The sequence below is a fragment of the Podarcis muralis genome, chromosome 12, assembly GCF_964188315.1.
Source record: "Podarcis muralis chromosome 12, rPodMur119.hap1.1, whole genome shotgun sequence".
In the NCBI taxonomy this organism is placed as follows: Eukaryota; Metazoa; Chordata; class Lepidosauria; order Squamata; family Lacertidae; genus Podarcis; species Podarcis muralis.
The window spans coordinates 52,630,821-52,652,657 of record NC_135666.1 but is presented as its reverse complement, the minus strand read 5'-3'; positions in this window follow the sequence as shown (position 1 = coordinate 52,652,657).

The window sequence follows — 21,837 nt, the reverse complement described above, 5'->3', positions numbered from 1 at the left end:
CCCCAAACAGATGGAGGGCCAAGTTTGGGGGTGCCTGGAAAGTTGCAGGAGTTCAGCAGGACATTATGGGACATGCACTGATTGGAAATGAAGAAATATATTCAGCCCAAGCCTTTGCTGGAGCAAACAATATTGTAAATACGGCAACACCATCATGAGCACAAATCATAATGGATGCGCCATTGAAAGGACATTTAGACGGACACTTTCTCAGACCTACCTGAGGATTTTATGATTTAAATCCGAGACCTTCTGAATGCAGAGCATGTGTTCTGCTTCTGAGCCACAGCCCTTTGCAACAGCTATGCCCATGCTTGTAAGTCCCCGAAGTAGATCAGTACTCAAGTATCCAAATATTTAAACTTTCCAAGAGCACATTGCCCTGAATCCAGAAGGAGCCTTTATATTCTTAGCAGGCAAAGTTTCTTGACATTAAGAGTTTGGCACTGAATTAAAGATCCAAACTGGGAAAAGAGACAGATTTTGCTGCTTCTAATAGATAACTTTTATATTAATAAATGTCAAGTTCTTTCTTAAGTTCAGTAAGTCAATAAGTAAGATAGACTCCCATTCTCCAGTTAATAAAAAAGGGAAGGGTGATTACCCAAGGTTTGTTTTGCCCATTTTTCAAAACATATTGGCCTGGTTCAAATACAATGCTAAACCATGATTTAATGTTACATGCATGAACCTCTTTCCCCATTGCTGTAGGAATGAGATCAGATGCTCTTACTTCTGAATTAACTGTCAAAACAAAAAAGCTCATTTTAATCTTAACTGTGGTCTATTGAAACAAGGCATCTTGCCTGAAAACCATGGTTTGAAGTTGGCTTGCTTTAGTAGCAAGCCATATTTGATTAATCACAGTTTATCCAAGTTTGCACATAAACTGTGGTTAGTTAAAAACAGAAGCAAAAGCTTCCGGTCTCCTACTCACAGTCACCATGAAGGACGAGAGGCGACAGGCATCTAGAAATTTAGGCCATCCTGAAATTTCACAAATGACAGACTTTGGGCTTTAAATTTTCAGCAGCCTCCCCCCCCCCTCGCACCTTCTGTTGTTTGCCATTGTTTGCGACACCCATTGCTGCCCTCTCAGCTCGACACCCAATGCACTTGTTGCACTTCTCTAAATCCATCTTTGATTTCCCCCCTTTGTCATGACTAGAACACAGAATGACTAGCATATAGGGTCTCCCCTCAAGTGTTTCTGGCACTTGCATTGTGGCTATTCTGCAGTTCACAGCATAAACAAACAAACAAACAAACAAACAGGATCCTCCTTACAGACGGTTCTGGTTGCCCACTGGCCCCAGGAATGACCCCGCAGGGTTAAAATTGCTAGCCCTGGCCCCCTCAGCTCGGGGATCGCGCCAGGCTGTTTTGGCCAATCTCATGAACCAGTGTGGTGTAGTAGTTAAGAGTGGTGGACTCGTAATCTGGGGAACCGGGTTCGCATCTCCGCTCCTCCACATGCAGCTGCTGGGTGACCTTGGGCTAGTCACACTTCTCTGAAGTCTCTCAGCCTCACTCACCTCACAGAGTGTTTGTTGTGGGGGAGGAAGGGAAAGGAGAATGTTAGCCGCTTTGAGACTCCTTTGGGTAGTGGTAAAGCGGGATATCAAATCCAAACTCTTCTTCTCTTCTTCTTCATGAGGTGGCGTGATCCCTGGGCTCAATATAGCGGCAGCGTGACACAATTGGGGGCACTTGCTTCGCGCTGCCAGACACCCGCCCTCCCTCCCTCTTATGTTAGGCTGTGTCACGTTGGCTTTGCTTTGGATTGGGTTGCCTGTTTTGGAACAGGGGCTGGGAAGGAATTTTGCCATTTGGGAGATTGGCTTTGGCCACTTGGTTTTCACCTACCCCATCAGCAATCATCACAACTTGTAAAGTTTGGCGGTTAGGCATTGGCTTATTGAAGTGGGGGGAGGAGGTGCGGCCATCACCTGCCCCTCCAGGAATAGGGTATTCCGGTAAAGGAATCTGGGGGTCCTGGTTCTCTTCCGAAGTCCGCTTGAGGAGCTAGGGCCATGCCAGGACCACAGGAACCCCAGGGTGAGCTTCAGTTGATCTTCATCGATGTTGCTCCATTGTTTGGTGTTTACCGTTTCAGACGACCAGCCAGAGATGCGGAGTCAGTTATAGTCTATTGCCAATTCCTAAGCCAATACCGCTCATCCTTTTGTAATTAATAAAGGTGTGGCTAAAATTTGTCCAATAACTGAAACTAAAATATGTGTCTGTGTGAAGTTATTTCGGGGGGAGGTCTTGGGGCCTCAAAGCACAAACAAACATAATAAAAACATTTCTACATTAGAAGGGCTGTTAGAACCCAGACCTCCAGGTATAGGACGCTATATAAATTTAACAACAACAACAACGCACTTAAAGCACTCTTAAAACGTTTTATTTGCAGCTGTACAGCTGAGTCCACAGTCTGTTTTCCCTATATATGAGGAGCTCCAGACCTTCCTCAGAAGTGTCCATGCCCCTCATCATCATGTGGAAACATCTTATTGTGAACCAATCAGGGTGTGCTCAGATAGAGTCTGCAGCAATTTCTCCAGCAATTATCCAAGTTGCTGCAATCATAAAAGCATTACAGTGTTACCTGTGCTTGTGTCCGCAGTAAGAATTCCTATGGAAATTTCATCCAGAAGATGCATTGGTCAAGGGAAGCAAGGGAAATTTACCATGTGAATTAGTGCTATGGTGCCATGGTGTTGTTGTTTTTTAAATTGTACTAAGTACATTGCTGGTGCTTACCAAATAATTTTTATAATAATATAATTAACAAAAGGTATATAATTGCAATCAAGCTACCCCCTTGAGCATTTCTTAGCTAATTGCAGCAATTTAGATGATTAACAAATCACAATTAGCAATTGGTTTTAATATAACGCACACAAAGTAGTTATGCCCAACTTTGCAGCGCCGTAAACAATGTTGCTTCATTATGGATGCAAATGTAATTGCTAGTGTCCAACGTAAGAAAAGGGAGGCAGTTTATGAAAATTACACTGAACAGCTTTTTTTTTTTTTTTTTTTTTTGCCAAGGATGTTATCAACATCTCACCAGCAGGTTATTTCAATGAGCTTTCAGAGATGAACTATCATAAACCTATGCCAAAATTATTTGTACTATAGCTTCTTAACAGCTGGCATCTTTACTCAAGTATTATCTCTCTGCATTTCCATCCCATCTCCCAATCAAATTGAGATACCTCTTCTGCAAACTGCTTTTCTCCTATAATGGATGCTTCACACAATGAAACTGACATGCCGAAATGATCCCTGATTTAGCTGGTACTGTGTGGAAGAAACTGTGTAATAGCTTCAGCATTATGATCTCTCCATACTCAAAATTCAGTCCATAACAACTGCGGCTTGTCTCAGTTCATATGTAAGGATACACAACATCATCCCAATATGACTAAGCCATTTCACTTGAAGTATTCCTTCCAGTAACTGAATTTGCATGATCTCTTTTGACATTTTTTTGTTGTTTAGTCGTGTCCGACTCTTCATGACCCCATGGACCAGAGCATGCCAGGCACTCCTGTCTTCCACTGCCTCCCGCAGGTTGGTCAAACTCATGTTCGTAGCTGCGAGAACACTGTCCAACCATCTCGTCCTCTGTCGTCCCCTTCTCCTTGTGCCCTCCATCTTTCCCAACATCAGGGTCTTTTCCAGGGAGTCTTCTCTTCTCATGAGGTGGCCAAAGTATTGGAGCCTCAGCTTCCGGATCTGTCCCTTCCAGTGAGCACTCAGGGCTGATTTCCTTAAGAATGGAGAGGTTTGATCTTCTTGTAGTCCATGGGACTCTCAAGAGTCTCCTCCAGCACCATAATTCAATAGCATCAATTCTTTGGCTGATCAGCCTTCTTTATGGTCCAGCTCTCACTTCCATACAGCACTACTGGGAAAACCATAGCTACAACAATACGGACCTTTGTCGGCAAGGTGATGTCTCTGCTTTTTAAGATGCTGTCTAGGTTTGTCATTGCTTTTCTCCTCAGAAGCAGGCGTCTTTTAATTTCATGACTGCTGTCACCATCGGCAGTGATTATGGAGCCCAAGAAAGTAAAATCTCTCACTGCCTCCATTTCTTCCCCTTCTATTTGCCAGGAGGTGATGGGCCATGATCTTCGGGGGTTTTATGTTGAGCTTCAGACCATATTTTGCACTCTCCTTTTTCATCCTCATTAAAAGGTTCTTTAATTCCTCCTCACTTTCTGCCATTTAATTTGTCTAAATTATATTTTAGTGAAATATTTCATAGGCGGTTATTGCCACTTGTGTAAGACATGAAGATGAAGGACACATCTAGTCCAGCATTGTCTTCCAGCAGTAGATAGCTGGATTCCTCTGGTGAGCTCAGAACAGGAACATGAAGCCAATGACTCTCTCATGTACTTTGCCCCTAGTGCCTGGTATTTAGAGACAGGGATGGGGGAGACATACCATTCAGTTTGCATTCAAAGGAGAACTTGCCTAATTCACACTTCCCAACAGAATATGGGAAACCAAAACATAGCCGCCCTTTGAAATTTCCACATCTCTCTATTTTGCAATGAATTTTTCCAACCAAATGACTCGTGCAAAAAATGCATGCGCTAAGGTAAAGTAAAGGGGATTGTTACAATCAAGCCGTATATAAATGCTGTGAAATAGACAAATAATAAAGTGTGCACAAAAATGCATATAGTTAAAATAACATGCAGAAATGCATTAAATTGGGAGAAATTGTTTTGCAAAAATGTAAATGTTAGGCAAAAATTGCATGCAAAAAATGTGTCTATCAGGAGAAATTTGCACCAGAATGCTGAAGGGTTTTCATGAGAACATTTTGTAAAACTGCAACTGGCAGCAGAAATGTGGATAAATGAATTTAAGGTAGGAAAAAATGAGAAAGTGAGAGGACTGAAATAGACACATCCATCCCTTTTCAGCAATGTAGTGCCTCTGCACTTGGAGGTTATCTTTAGCTCTCTAGGGCACTAGCCATTGATAGACAAGTCCTCTGTGAATTAATCAAATCATTTGAAAAAGCCATTTACAGGTTTCCCCCATCCCCAATAATTCGTAATAAAAATCAAACTGTAAAATTACATGTTATTTTTCAAGATGACACAAAACTTACATGAATGCTGAAATCAAAATAGCTTCTTTCTCCATTTTCTAGATGACTACTTTGATGCTTTTCTTTGCACCATCAAAAGTCAAATCCTTCTTTTTTTAAAAAAAAATCATATTTTTTCTTGCCCTGTTTTGCTGGTGCCCTAAGCACCTACATACTCTGCCTATTGGGTAATCCATCTCCATTTACAGTGCAAACCTATAATATCAGCTCAAAAGTAAGACCCATTGAGTTCAATGGAGCTTATTCCTAAGGAAATGGGTATAGGATTGTAGCCTAGTTTTATTGGTGAGCTAAACATTCAAAAGAAACAGACAGGTTCTAGTTCAGGCTATGTATTGCAAGGACCTCAAACAAAACCAAGGTTGGCTGGTGGTTGTTTCTGGTTTAATTTAAGTGAAGACCACATTTGTGATTTTTATGTATGTAAAATTGATGTGCGAAATTATTTTTACCTATAAAATTGTTTTAATATGCGAAAATGTTTTTGGTTCTTTATTGTTTTATATATGAAATTGTGCGATTCTTTTATTGCCGGTGTTTTTCATTGTGAAATCTCTTTGCGATATTTGATGAGAAGCGATTCATAAATGGAATTAAGTAAGTAATTAACGTATATTTGCAATGAACTTACCTGTGATATTCACCCACACTCACAGGAGTCTTGACAGTGGTTACGCAAGAGAGCTGCTTCACAGGAGTTATTTTGTTGAACATTTGGGGTGGGTTCCGGTAAATACTAATGAGCAAGGCTCTTAAATCCATTTGTTGTAAAAAAAATATTGGTCAGGCATTTTCTTGATTTCCTAAAGACAATTATAGGAGGGAGAAAAGAACAGATGAATGTCACAGCTGTTTAAAATGACAGTCTCAAAACCCAGTGTGTCATGGCGGACTCTAACAATTACAAATGGCATCTCCACAGTTCAATGGATTTTTCGGAGAAAGTTATGGACTCAGGCGAAGTCCTAGGACCATAGTTACCAAGCCTACCTTTAATAAACAGTGAAAATGAGCTTCCAGGCTACCACATCTGCCAAAACATCTGTTAAAGAATGATGAAAGGCCAATGGGATAATTATCATTTACTTTAAGATGGGTATAAATTGTCACTGAGTTATGAACATCAACAAGCATTATCCATTAGAGTCTAGACGCTTTTGAACATATGCTTAGCTTTGTGTGTTCTGTGCCAAGACAAACACATCCAAATTCTGCCCTAAGGTCGCAAATTAGATTTGCTTATTTGGCATAATTTAGTTAGTTTCCAAGACTTATATTTACAGAGAATGTGGATTCGCACACACACATACTCAAAGTTGATGTCAAATTCCATCCCAAGTGAAATTAGTCTCAGAATATGCAGTTTTCCAGTAAAGGAGGATTGTGTTCCGAAACAGCTGGTGGGCTTATCAAGCTCTGCAATTCTCCATTACATGCTCTGCATGTTTATTCAACCAGGACATGCTTTCATGTTTTCATGCCACACGAGGAATATCTTATGATCTGCAATATATTCATCTTTGCGCTTTTGCTTTTCACAGCCTTTTCTGTGAGAGCCCCCAGCTTAAAGGCAAAGAAACTACACCTTGGTGGGGTTAAGGTGATGCAAGCATTCAGGGATGGCCCTACCATTAGGCATTAATTTCTCTTAAGATAAAGAAGAGTTTGGATTTGATATCCCGCTTTATCACTACCTGAAGGAGTCTCAAAGCGGCTAACAATCTCCTTTCCCTTCCTCCAACACAACAAACACTCTGAGGTGAGTGGGGCTGAGAGACTTCAGAGAAGTGTGACTGGCCCAAGGTCACCCAGCAGCTGCATGTGGAGGAGCGAGGAAGCGAACCCAGTTCCCCAGATTACAAGTCTACCGCTCTTAACCACTACACCACACTGGCTTGTGCAAGATGCACAAGCTTGTATGTGATTTTTGCCCAATATCCACATTTTTGCACAGCCATTTCCCCTAATATAATGTGTGTGTGCGCGTGTGCATTTTAAGCACACTTTACCATCCTATTGGCATTCGTGCACAAATTACTGGTGAACTGCACCACAAAATTCAGAGAAGTGCAAATTTCAAAGGATGATTGTGTCTGGGTTCGTGTATTCTTTCGGAATGTGCAAATTATGTAGGTTTGCTTCAGAACTGGAACTGAATCTATCTCTGAATCCATTTCCCCATCTCTAATCCAGACTGGAAGCAGATGTTCCCCCCACCACATTAATACAGATTGCTGTTTGTAACACAGGAATTGCCGTTTGTGATCTGTACATTCCTTCCACTTCTGCCCTTGGTTAAGCATATTTTATTGTTTCACAAATGTAGAAAACCTGTTTTACCCGTGGTTACAGTAGAACAAAATAAATGTTTGGGGGAAGTAAAGCCTCAGTCTCAAATAACAGTCTCTTGAATGCTATTGTCAATCTCCAGTCTCCATTATCGTAAATATATACATTTCATTTCTATTTTGGAAGAAATGGCTCAATTATTATCTGTTGCTCATTTCACACAGCAACCATCTTTAAAATCCATAAGATTTACATATAATGGAATCTAGAAAACATTGTAGGGGAAAACCAATCCATCAGCTAAGAGGAACCTATCCCATTGTGGAATTTTCTCTCATAATTATTGAAGAAAAGAGGCATTACTGGGGTTCAGCATCAAATCTTATTTTTTGTAGTGAACACTTAACAAACCACGCTATAACATGACCTTTGCTCAATGTGTAATAAATGTAAGCCACATAACTTTATCTGATTTACAGCACCTTCCTAGGCGTGTCTATTCAGAAGTAAATCCTATTAGGTTCAATGAAACTTACTCTGAGGTAATCATGTATCGGTTTGCAGCCTTGTAGTTTATTTAGAAGGAAGCCTCACTGACTTCTGAGCAGATTACTCCCAGGTAAAGAGGCACAAGAGACGCGGGTGGCGCTGTGAGTAAAAGCCTCAGCGCCTAGGGCTTGCCGATAGAAAGGTCGGCGGTTCGAATCCCCGCGGTGGGGTGAGCTCCCGCTGCTCGGTCCCAGCGCCTGCCAACCTAGCAGTTCGAAAGCACTCCCGGGTGCAAGTAGATAAATAGGGACCGCTTACTAGCGGGAAGGTAAACGGCGTTCCGTGTGCTGCGCTGGCTCGCCAGAGCAGTGATGTCATGCTGGCCACGTGACCCGGAAGTGTCTCTGGACAGCGCTGGTCCCTGGCCTCTTGAGTGAGATGGGCGCACAACCCTACAGTCTGTCAAGACTGGCCCGTACGGGCAGGGGTACCTTTACCTTTACCTTTTTAAAGAGGCACAGGATTTCCCTTGTAATTAGAATACGTTCCTCTAGTTTCAGAGAAACCTATTTCCAGGAAGATCTGCTTTGGATTGCAGATGTAGTTTCTGTTGGATTTCTCCCAAATTACGAAAAGCTACCTGTGTCTTGTCTGAGGAAAGGCATGCATGATCTGATTCAAAACCGGTTACATTTTGTTGCTTGCATCTAATAAATAGGCCTACATCATTAATAAGATACCAGGTTAATTTCTCCCCAAGTGCTAATGTTTCCAGTTTGCCCCCCTCCCATCCTGCAAGGTGCCATATTAACCAAAGTGGCAAGAGCAAAAGTTAATTAAAAATAATTACTAATAAAGATTACTTCATTAAACAGTAAGAACATTACTTGCTTCTCCCATTTAAAAAAAAAGTCTTCCAGAGACTTTTTTTTTTACCTTTGAGGCACCTGGAGTCATTTACAGTTTAACTAGTTCATCAGCACTTTTGCAAAACACTGGCTGGCCATTTCCCTGCAGAGGTGTTTCACGTTACTTTTTTTTCTTCTTTGCACAGAATGATGTTGCATCAGGAGCCTCAAATAAGTGAAGAAAACAAAACCAAGTTCCATAAATATTTCATGGCTGCTAAACTCAAATCTAGCATCTTAAAAAGTAGAGACATCACCTTGCTAACAAAGGTCCGTATAGTAAAAGCTATGGTTTTCCCAGTAGTGGTGTATGGAAGTGAGAGCTGGACCATAAAGAAGGCTGATCGCCGAAGAATTGATGCTTTTGAATTATGGTGCTGGAGGAGACTCTTGAGAGTCCCATGGACTGCAAGAAGATCAAACCTCTCCATTCTGAAGGAAATCAGCCCTGAGTGCTCACTGGAAGGACAGATCCTGAAGCTGAGGCTCCAATACTTTGGCCACCTCATGAGAAGAGAAGACTCCCTGGAAAAGACCCTGATGTTGGGAAAGATGGAGGGCACAAGGAGAAGGGGACAACAGAGGACGAGATGGTTGGACAGTGTTCTCGAAGCTACCAGCATGACTTTGACCAAACTGCGGGAGGCAGTGGAAGACAGGAGTGCCTGGCGTGCTCTGGTCCATGGGTTCACGAAGAGTCAGACACGACTAAACGACTAAACAACAACAACAACAAACTCAAATCTTGGTCATAAAGAGTGTGTTGTCGAGAAATGATGGGCTGCATGCACACTTCAGCTCTCTTTAGCAGAGGATTTACAAAATTGGTACAATTTTGTAAAAGGTACGGCTTCCCCATTGCAGCATCACTGCCACTGAAGCCCTCCAGTCTGTGAGGTTATTTGTTGCACGATGAAACTGAAGTGCCTTGGGTGAACCCATCCATGAGCAGAGCTACATTTTTATTCAAGCTCCGCTTAAGAGCAAACAAAGCAGTCAGGGAGCAGAAAGAGGAGCTGAGACTCTATCAAATCTTCTAGCTATTGTCACTTCATCCCCCCTCATGGAAAGCACTGATGAAATAATTGTCTCTGACTACAAGCTACACCTGTCAGCTATAAAGGAGCTCCCTCTATGGAGTGGCAGTTGGTGTCAATGGGGCAGAAGGCAGAGAGGAAGTGGAGCCAGAGCCCATCCTCTGCCCTGCTGAGTCCTACACAAGAGCAACACTGAGACCGAGGAGGAGGAAGCCAACAGGCAGTGCCAGCCCTCGGACTTCCCTCATGGAAGCAACTTTTCATCATAACAAAGCCCAATGGTCCTTTTTAAACAAAAACAACCATGATGAGATAAGGGCCCAATTCTCTTATATTTCCAATATGTGTCCATTGTATCTTGTCATGGCAATCGCCTTGCTGCCATCATAATCTTGAGTCCATTAAATTTCCATTAAATTTGACTTGCCTCTTTTCGTAAATTACTTTATGGTGCCATTTGAGATGCATGGCCTTGTTTTTAATGAAGGTTTCTGGCTATAACCCACAAGCAAGTGGCATTTAGAAGATATGGAGGCCCAGCACCAGGCACCACCACCAAATGAAGTTACGCAAGAAACTACAAAGGTGAGGGCCTTTTTCATGGTAGCCTCTCAGCTATGAAATAGCTTTTCCTGATCCTGGGATTTTCCTTTAGTGGGACACTTACCGTATTTTTCGCTCTATAACACGCACCAGACCATAACACGCACGTAGTTTTTAGAGGAGGAAAACAAGAAAAAAAATATTCTAAACGAAGTTGTGAATATATGATTTTTGTGGTTCATGCTGTGGCCACAGACATGTGATGGAGTAGCCGAATGCAAAAATCCTGAGGATCCATGTGGATCCATGCTTTGTAACCATGGAGGAGGGAAGGAAGGGGAACCATGGATCCTCTGCTCATGACTGCAGCAGATCCCCCCCGCCACCCGCAGGCATTCGCTCCATAACACGCACAAACATTTCCCCTTACTTTCTAGGAGGAAAAAAGTGAGTGTTATGGTGCAAAAAATACGGTAAGTTTCTATTTTGCGGCTTCTACCTCCACACACCCCACCCCTTGAAGGAATACTTCCATCCGTATTGCCCTGCTCATGAGGAAGAGCAACAACCTGAGGGCCTTTTCTGAAGGCAGCCACTTGCCAAAGTGTGTTATGTTTGCACAGAAAAGAGGGTCTTTTCTGTGGTGGCCCCTGAACTTTAAAACACCCTCCCTATACTATCTTTCTGCCACCAAGTTAAGGCTGTTTAGTTTGCAAAGGCATTTTAAAGGGGTTACGCTGGCTTGTCTTCTTCTTACCTCTTGTTTTTAGCTTCTGTAGTTTTATGGGCGGTTATGTTTTGCTTTGTGTTATTGTATTGTTTTTATTATTGTACATCACCGTGGGTCGCAGGATGCATCTGGATAAAGCACGTTCCCTCCGCCATTTAAAAAATAATAATGCAGGCCTAATAAGCCTACTTATAAGCTGTGTAATGTGCACGTATTTTTTAAATACCTCTTGCTCATGGGTTATAGCTAGAAACCTTCATTAAAAACAAGGTCATGCATCTCAAATGGCATCATAAAGTAATATATGAAAAGAGGCAAGTCAAGGTAGCAGGATGCAAATTTAATGGAATTGAGATTATGATGGCAGCAAGGCGATTGCCATGACAAAGATACAATGGCCACATATTGGATATATAAGAGAACTGGGCCCTTATCTCATCATGGTGGTGGTTGTTGTTGTTTAAAAAGGACCATTGGGCTTTGTTATGATGAAAAGTTGCTTCCATGAGGGAAGTCCGAGGGCTGGCACTGCCTGTTGGCTTCCTCCTCCTCGGTCTCAGTGTTGCTCTTGTGTAGGACTCAGCAGGGCAGAGGATGGGCTCTGGCTCCACTTCCTCTCTGCCTTCTGCCCCATTGATCCCAGCGGACACCAACTGCCACTCCATAGAAGTGATAAGCATGGAGTGTGTGCTTCACTCTCCCTTCCTACCATTTCCTGACTCCAAACCACATCTCTTTGCTTGCTTGTTTATTAAAATACTTATACAGTGGTACCTCGGGATACAGACGCCGCTAACCCAGAAGTAGTACCTCGGGTTAAGAACTTTACCTCAGGATGAGAACAGAAATCGTGCGACAGCGGAACGGCGGCAGCAGGAGGCGCCATTAGCTAAAGTGGTACCTCAGGTTAAGAACGGTTTCAGGTTAAGAACGGACCTCCAGAATGAATTAAGTTCGTAACCAGAGGTACCACTGTATACTGCAATTTCATATACCCTGCAGTTTCATTAAAAAGGCCAAAGTGGTGTACAATAACACACAATCACACAACCACAATAAAAACCACATAAAACAACCAGTCGCTGGCTAGTTGTAACTAATTGTGTTTTTCTTCTTCGACTATGTAAGTCTGGAAGCATACTAATGGCATGTCTTTCCATTTATTTTAACAGGGCTTAATGTCTTAACTTTTGAAAGCAAGGAAAATATGGGCTGTTTTATATAGGATAGTTTGTAAATACTGTAAAATCAAAACTCTACATTGATGTTTTAAATTGACAATCAGCAGTCTGTGACAGTTCTATTGGCTTCTCCTAATTAACCTGCTGATCAATATAGCGTAAGGTCATTATTCTTCTAGGGACAGAGCCATACACCACAACTAGTATTGATACATGCAAATGTGTGTTTAGAGTGTGATTACAAAAGTTACATCTTCCAGAAAAGACTGGTATTATCAATAAATTGTTTGCAGATACCTGGAGTTTGGGAGGTATTTTGGAGAAAACTTGGAAGGCTTCTGGGAGAGATGGGAAAGTCATGTGATCCAAACTACAGACCACCTCCTTCAGAAAACATTTTGCTTGGACTCTCAGCTCCTGTCGTCTTTCCCATGCAAAATATCTACATATATCTATATATATCTACATATATCTATATATAAAACTACATCATAGTTTACAAATTATGTGATGACTCATACAATGAGACACCTCAATGATGTCTTATGCCCGACACAACACTTGCATCTTTCCACTGGAAAATGTGATGCAAGGCAGTGAACACTCCTAAACTTCTAGCATGTTTCATCTGTGGAAGTCATTCATCACCTTAGTTATAAATGAAGTTTATACATGCAGATTTTATTTTAGATGCAAAGGAAAATATTAAACAAATATGTGTCTGATATTTGCAGGATCTGAAATGTATCTGGTGCTTGTAGAGAGTCAGTAATTCATAAATTGTGAAAGCACCGTTGTCTTTCATTCAGCTGCAAGTCAATGTCTATCGCAAGCAGACCCTTTATTAAATGTCAGTGTATATAGTGTATATCTAGTATTCTAAATTTTATAAATACATACACAGAGAGAGAAAGGGAGAGAAGCAGCCAATCCATATATAAGAAAGAGAGAGAGAGAGAGAGAGAGAGAGAGAGAGAGAGAGAGAGAGACTAGAATTTTCCTGCAATAATTTTGTACCAGCTGGCTAGGTGAGATGAGGACAACAGCAAACTAACTAAGATTTTAATATTTCATAGTCCTGTCAACATGGGGATAAGCTCTTCATTGCTTTATTTCTGGAACAAAAAGACGAGAGAGAGAGAGAGAGAGAGAGAGAGAGAGAGAGAGAGAGAGATTCTTCCTGTATCTACTGAATCATGGCAATAGTGTCATCATCAATATCCTTTAAATTAACTCAGTCCATGTCACGTCCCAGAGAAACCCACTGTCACATTCATTTTAGGGTCATTTTCTCTAAGGATCTTTCTCTGGCTGAGCTCGAGAACACTCCACACATGCTAATGTTTCTGCTTCTGTCTGTGCTTGCCATTTAAATAGCCAGCTTAAGAGTTTGCATCTTAAAATTTATGCTGCTACGTAAAGAGAGCATCGCAAAGCCGCAGAGCTTAAGGAAACCAGAAAACATTTGGATGCAATGGAAACCATTATTTATTTCTTTATTTTGTTCCGTTTATGAATTGCTTCCTGTAAAATATCTCAAAAGTGATTTAAAAATGAAAACACATGCAATGAAAGTGACTGCAAAACGTCATATGGGAAACAACTGAACCAGTTCCATATATAAAGCAATCTCATATAAAACCGCTTTCAAATCGGAGGCAGATTCAGGCTGGGATTAAAAAAGGAGTTGTAGAAAAGGGAGGTCTTGAGCAGGCTCTGAAAAACAACAACAGAGATGACATCTGTCAATATGTAATGAGAGGCAGTTCCAGAAGTAGGCACTGACACACTAAAGTCCCAATTCCTCCTTTGTACAGAATGGACCTCATGATGAGAGAATAACTGCAGGATGCTCTCTCCTGCAGGGTGCAGTGTTTGGCTGAGTATATCAGGGGTGAGATCATATTTTTAGGTAAATCTTTGAACAGTTCTGGAACCCATGTGGATAAATAGGATGAAATTATTCAAAGGAAGACAGTACTTCTGTAGCTGTAATTATCGTGAACAGGTACCTTCAGCTTGTGAAATTTATGGAGCGTGAGGGAGAAAAATCTGTACTTCTCTCCTTGTGAATGTTGCCCGCACAATTTAGAACCCTGGGTTTTAAATCACATGGGGAATCTCCACAAATAAGAATTCACCTTCCCCAATGTGGTGAAGCCAGCCACAGAGACGGCAAGGTCTCAAACGAGGGTAATCACATGGTGGGCAAATGATACTGTGCCCTTGGCATGAGTGGGTGTGCTTGCAGGGGGCCAGGGGTATTCTACACAAGAATGTCTCTCTCCATTTGTGATACCTTGGAGGTTACATAACAACAACAACAACAACAACAGTAATAATTTATTATTTATACACTGCCCATCTGGCTGGGCTTCTCCAGCCACTCTGGGCAGCTTCCAACAAAATATTAAAATACCGTAATACATCAAACATGAAAGCTTCCCTAAACAGGGCTGCCTTCAGATGTCTTCTAAAAGTCTGGTAGTTGTTGTTCTCTTTGACATCTGGTGGGAGTGCGTTCCACAGGGCGGGCGCCACTACCAAGAAGGCCCTCTGTCTGGTTCCCTCTAACTTGGCTTCTCACAGTGAGGGAACCACCAGAAGGCCCTCAGCACTGAACCACAGTGTCTGGGTAGAACGATGGGGGTGGAGACACTCCTTCAGATATACTGGACCGAGGCCATTTAGGGCTTTAAAGGTCAGCACCAACACTTTGAATTGTGCTCATTGAGCCAATTGAGCCAATGTAGGTCTTTCAAGACCGGTGTTATGTGGTCTCAGCAGCCGCTCACAGTCACCAGTCTAGCTGCCGCATTCTGGATTAGTTGTAGTTTCCGGGTCACCTTCAAAGGTAGCCCCATGTAGAGCGCATTGTAGTAGTCCAAGCAGGAGATAAAGAGCATGCACCACTCTGGTGAGACAGTCCGCGGGCAGATAGGGTCTCAGCCTGCGTACCAGATGGAGCTGATAAACAGCTGCCCTGGACACAGAATTGACCTGTGCCTCCATGGACAGCTGTGAGTCCAGAATGACTCCCAGGCTGCGCACCTGGTCCTTCAGGGGCACAGTTACCCCACTCAGGACCAGGGAGTCCTCCACGCCCGCCTCCTGTCCCTCCAAAACAGTACTTCTGTCTTGTCAGGATTCAGCCTCAATCTGTTAGCCGCCATCCATCCTCCAACCGCTTCCAGACACTCACACAGGACCTTCACCGCCTTCACTGGTTCTGATTTGAAAGAGAGGTAGAGCTTAAACATCCCTGTAGCGCTGCCCTTTTTGAGCATCACATTAACATAGAAGAACATTTTCCCTGTGAATAAATCCCATGCTCTGTAAGTCTTTCTGGTGGCAACTTCCTGCCATAGCAGACTTTGTTTGCCAACACAGCCTGCTTCACACATTCTGCTCTCCCAGCATAACTCTTCCAGCCCCCAAATCCTGAGCAGCGTCTGTGTATCTTCCCCATGCTGGTCTTTCCAGATTCTCTACCCTGTTCCCCACCACAACCCATACGTTCTCCTGCTCCAACTGCTGTTCCCATCTGAGCTTTCTGCTGACCTTCAAAACACTTCCCCTCCATTTCAAATGAGCAGCTTGACTGAGCCACTGGCTTGTGAAGTTCACCAAAAAGAGAAAAAGCCTCAGTGGACCAAATCCCAAAAAAATATGTCATTACACACACACACACACACACACACACACACACACACACCACTTATATTCCAAAATGGCATTTATTGTTGTTGTTTTTTGTGTTTTTTTTCCTTATATGTCAAAATGACTTTTTCGGCCATTGCATAAAACATGCTGTGATTACTGTCTCTCTTAAAAGCTTCATCAGTTTATGCTGCCTCCTGCATTTCCGGGATTTTATTTTACAAAAATATTTATCGACCATTTTTTTCAGCTGTGAGACACTCAGGACAGTGTATAAAATAGATTTTAAAAGAAGCTTAACTAATTAAAGAAGCAAAATGAAGAGCTGAGCAATAAAATCAAAAAGCTATCAACCCCATTTGAAAAACGAGAAACAAAACCCATCAAATTCTGAGCACAACAGAAATGTTATTTAATGTAATGCTATTAGCAGAGTAGCTTTGCCTTCCATAGGGAGGTGGTTTGATGGTCAGGGTGCAACCACCAAAAATGCCCTGTTCTGCTTTCCCTTTTACATAGCCTCTTTTGGCACATACAACAACCTCAGAAGAAGATAATAAACTATGGCATTAATTGCATAACTTATGGGAGGAGGTGGTTTTTCAGACAACCTGACCCCTAGCCATTTAGAGCAGGCATGGGGAAGCTGGGGCCTTCCATGGGTTTTTGGATTCAATCTTGCTGTAGCCTCAGTTAGCATGGCCAACAGTTAGGGATGGTGGGACTTGGAGTCCAGCTCCATCTGGGGAGACACAGGTTGCCCACCTCTAGTTCAAAGATTTCTGGGAAAGAATCAGCACCTTGAATTGGGCTCAGAAACAAACTGAAAGCCAGTACAGCTGGGGCAAGATTGGTGTGATAAACTCAACGAAGGGCACACTAGAAAGCAATTTGGCTGCAGCATTTTGCACCTTCTGAAGATTCCGAACACACTTCAAGGGCAGCCCCACACAGAGCATGTTGCAGTAGTGTAAACGGGATGTGATTAAGGCATCTGATACTGTGTTCAGAAACCTCTTTTCAAAGAAGGAGCAGAAGACACGCCAGTCAACGATGGGCAAAGGCACGCCCTGGCCATAGCTGCCACCTGAGTAAAATTCAAGTCATGCAAAAGTTGTATTACATTAGATGGTGTAAAAAAAATGACAAAAATGGGAAAAGGAAATGGTTTTTTATTATTATTATTATTATTATTATTATTATTATTATTATTATTCCACAAGGTTTATATACTGCTTGATAGTAATAAAAACTCAAAGTGGTTTGCAAAAGAAATAAAACAAAATCTTATCAGTAAAAAACGTTTTAAATAAGTTAAAAGTAAGAGAAGTCTCTAAGATGAAGGACCTAATATACAGCAATGGTTTGATCTGTATACATACACTTCTTGGTCCTTTTTGACATTAGTACCATGGACAGTTCCCATTTCTTTATTGAAGAAGCCAAGGCTCCTAGTTATTAGACATGCAAGACAATGCAACTCTAAATATTAGCCAGATAAGAAAAAGGGTGATTGGAAATATCATTAATATCAGCACAGTTAGAAAGGACCACGACACTATCAGTTCTCTCGAGAATGATAATTCTACTTCTGTGTGATGTGAGAATTAAGCTTGCAATCAGAATTCTTGGTAGCATTTTGCAAGCTGAAATGTTTGAGTACATAAGCCTTGCTTAGTTTTCCTAGACTCGGCTGGTTCAACACCCTTAATTGTTGCAGCAGCTTTTGAGCTCAGTAAGAGAATGTTGCTGTAAAATTTCAGATAGAGAAATAGGAGACTGGTGAAGGAAGAGAAGCTAAAATATATGTGAAGTTTGGGGAAATGGCCTCTCTGTTTTCCAAAACTGGATCTCTTTTCTGTTTTACCTACTCCTGGTTTGATCGTGGGAGCAGTTAGGGCTTTTGTAGGGCAAATAACTAGAGATGGAATGGAACAGAACATTTCACCAACAAAAACAAGGACACTTGTGTTCTTGTTCTATTTTCATATCCAGGAAACTGTCTGAGCACATTATTACATTTTACTGAAAGCTTTGCTCCATTGTATTAATTTCTTTTACAACAATTGATGACAATGCCTTCTGTTTGAATAGGTAGCTATGGAAGTGTGGAAGAAAAGCAATGCACTGCCATTGTACTTCTGCAAGCATCCATTTAAATGCATGAGCATTAAAGTCCAGCGTGGGGAAGCTTCTTCAATCAGAGGGCCACATTCCTTCATGCACTGCCTTCTGAGGGCCAGATTCTAGTGGTGGATGGGGCCAGAGGCAGAGCAATGGATGTTGCCCTTAAATTTGTACCTAAGCTTCTACAAATGCTTTCCCCTTGCTGTCTTCCATACAGACATGCAAGAGGCACTATCATAATCCAAGGATACATTGCAACCCAACAGTATCACTGGAAGATGCTGCAAAGCAGCATCAATGACTGGTGTGACATGGGGAGAGGCCATGGAGGAGGACCATGAGTTCCCCCCCCCCCCAGCCAAGATGCTTTGGGACCCCTCTCAGAGATTAACAGTGCAATGCTTAGCACGTCTCAGAAGGAAATCCATTCAGTTCAGTGGGGTGTAATCTTAGGAAAGTGTTATAAGATTACAGCTATGCATAACATTGTGCTGTTAACTTCTTGAAATCTGGAGAGGGAGCAAAGTCCTAAAGAATTCTGTTCTTGTACATGTGTGTGCATTTTAACAACAGATATCCAGAGGGAAAAATGAGGGCAGGGTTTGACCAGGTGCAAGCAACCCAAAATTGGGACAGTTGGTTTGCATGGAACGTCATGTATTCCTCGGCATGGTTCTGAAAGAAGGATTTGCTTTGGTGCTTGTGTCATGCCTGATTGTACTGGCAGAAAGTCAAGACAAGCAGAGCAGCCTCCTGTCTAATCAAAATGAATATACAATAATAATTGGAAGAGTGCTGGAACAAAATACTGAATAGAACCAGTAAGGCAAAAATATCATGCTGAGCCCAATGTGTACATTGCAAAAACAAAAAAATGAGACTGGAGCGGAGCAGCTTTTGACTGTGTGTGTTGGAGAAGCAAGCTGAAGCAGAGGAGAGAGGAGAATTAGTAACCCACCCTACTTCCCAGATTTCCTTGCTAGCATTTGGGAGTTTGATCCAAGAGACAACTGCATAGGTGCCAAACTTGGGAGGCCCAGGGGGCAAGGATCAGACTACAGCTATGTTTAAGATAGTGAGAAGCAGGCTCCTTTGGGGACAGAACTGTTGTATTTTCATCTGCTGTTTCATTCTGTTTGCAAGTCTCTCTGTGTGTGTGTGAAAGAGAGAGAAAAGAAGATATTTTATTTATCATTTGTAATTTACCAGAGCTCCACCTAAAACGGTAGTAAACAAGAGGTTCTCACATCCTTAAGACCCAATATCTGACAGCTTGTGTGGGATTTGTCTGATGGTTTGGGTGTTAAGCTGGACTTGGCATTAACTTCAATTTGCTATCCCCAAATGGAATATGAAATATGCCTCCCATTTGTGTGTGACTGAAGCAGATCAAGCAAAAACCCAGAGTGAATGGTGTAGGGGAGAGATGCCAGCAGAACAGATAGGCTAAGAAATGAATCAGAAAGAGCCATTGGGGCAGAATATCTGAGGGGAGCGACTCAGAAAATAAGAAGAGTTGGACAAAGAAGTGAAAGATCTCTGTGGCCACCATTTGCTTTCCTCACCAGCTTACAGGGAACCTGGAAGTGTGATCCTGGAGCTCAAAGTAATCTAATATTAAAATTAAATACACAAGGAATTGCAACTGTACTGAAAAGATTCCTGGAATCGTTCCATAAATGTTATAGGATGGTAGGCAACCTAGAAGTTCACAGTTGAAAGTTGGGTCTCTTTACCTTCAACCTCAGCTCTGTCTCCCTTCACACATTTGCTCTCATCTCAGTAACTCCCTCCACACAAAATACATGTTTCTTATACTAGTGAAAGCCATTTTGTGGACCTCTGGCTGTGAAAATGACCCGGAGTACCCTTTCACCACCTCAGATTGATGCTCCAGTTACACTTATTCCAGTGAGATCTGACCTGACTACATCCATGTATGCTTTGGTAACATCCAGGTTAGGATCACAGAATTGTAGAGTTGGAAGGGACGAAGAGGATGACCTTGTCCAACCCCCTACAATGAAGGAATCACCCAAAGTGGAGCTCAAACTCACAACCCTGGGAATAAGAGTCTCGTGCTCTACCAGCTGACTACTGTCATGTGCTCTGTGCATAGCTGGTGCAAAATGCTCTACTTGGAACCTACCATGTGGCACATATGGCACCGCTACCGAATTATCTGTAGTCCTCTTCAGTCAACACACACACACCATTACTATTGTGGAATTGGAGAATGAGATGGGTAGACTTCCTGGCCCCATGCCCTCCATTTCATCATCATCACTGCTGCTCCCACTGCCCTCCACATGTTGTGGGGCTGAGCAGGGAGCCTTTTCTGGTCATGATATTTCCCCATGCAACTTAGAACCCCGATTTCCCATGTTTCCAAATTGAGCAGGAGTCCATATAACTAGAGAAAACTCACCACTGCAGAAATTCATGGTGGACTATAGCAGTGATGATGTTGATCCAATGGGGATCCAGTGGGACCAATGGGACCATTGACTGTGTCCTCACTTTTCCCAACAGCTGATGCTAATTACATGGCAGGAAGAACACCTGAATGAAATATGAATTCTCATCTTGCTTTCAGGCACAGTTCAAGGTATTCATTCACAGAAGAGGGAGGAGGTACTCATGGTATACATACAGCTCTTTGAAGACCTAAATGGCTTGGGCCCTTTAGCTGGCTGTACTGACTTCTTCCATACCAACCTTCCTGCTCTCTTAGCTTGACACTTTATAGAAATCTGAATTTATTTTTCAGCGTTTCCAGCATACACATGGGGGGAAAACCCTATATATCCAACTTGATTTTTGCAAACTCTACTTCCAATATAATTTCAGGGAGCGAGGAAATAAACACACCTCAGAAAGAGTCTTATAAATGGGAGGTGGGTTTCTATAGCTGGAGAGAGGCTAGTTTAATAATAAAGTAATTAGTTTGTAACCTTTCGATAATTGCTTTGAGTTCCCCATTAAATCTAACTCTGATTGTTTAACAGATGTTCCCTTGCAGCAGATAGTACTAGCTCTTCTACATTCAAATGTTAAATGCTAATTTAAATTTGGCTGTAGCTATTTGCAAAACTGGCTTTAGGAAAGCTATATTTTTCTTTTCTCTCTCTCTCGGCCTTCTCTTTGCTTCACCATTCAATTCTTTTTGGGCTTGTTAATAGACTCAATTCTCTCCAAGATACTGCAACTAATACGGTTAATAAGGTCACAGCTGCTGTTTAGGGTACATGATGATTTGAGGAAGAGAATGCCAGTCTGGAAAGCTTGTATAATAAAGACAAAGGATGTGAGGCTGCCTTATGTTTACATTAGTTTAACTCTGGATCCATCAAAGTTAGTCTTTATCTACATCAGAGAGAGGAGATTATAATTCATGGTGTACATACAGAAGGGGGAATATGTGGACTGGTAGATGATAACAGAATGACAAATAGGTCTCCATTTTTCTTTCACATGATATAGCCTGTAAAATTACTTCATTTTCTGAGGAATACTGGCTGTAGAAAGCATCAGCTGCCTCTTCTCTTTACATTCATATTCAATAACTTCAGCACTGCTTGAGAGAGCTTTAAAAAACAAAGAGCATATGCCTAGAAAACGAGGAGTGGGTGCATCATCTCACATCTGTTGCATTCTGGTTCTTCATGACACAGGACTGAGGTGTGTTTCATCTCATTTCCATGTCGAAAAAAATCTGTGCTGAAAA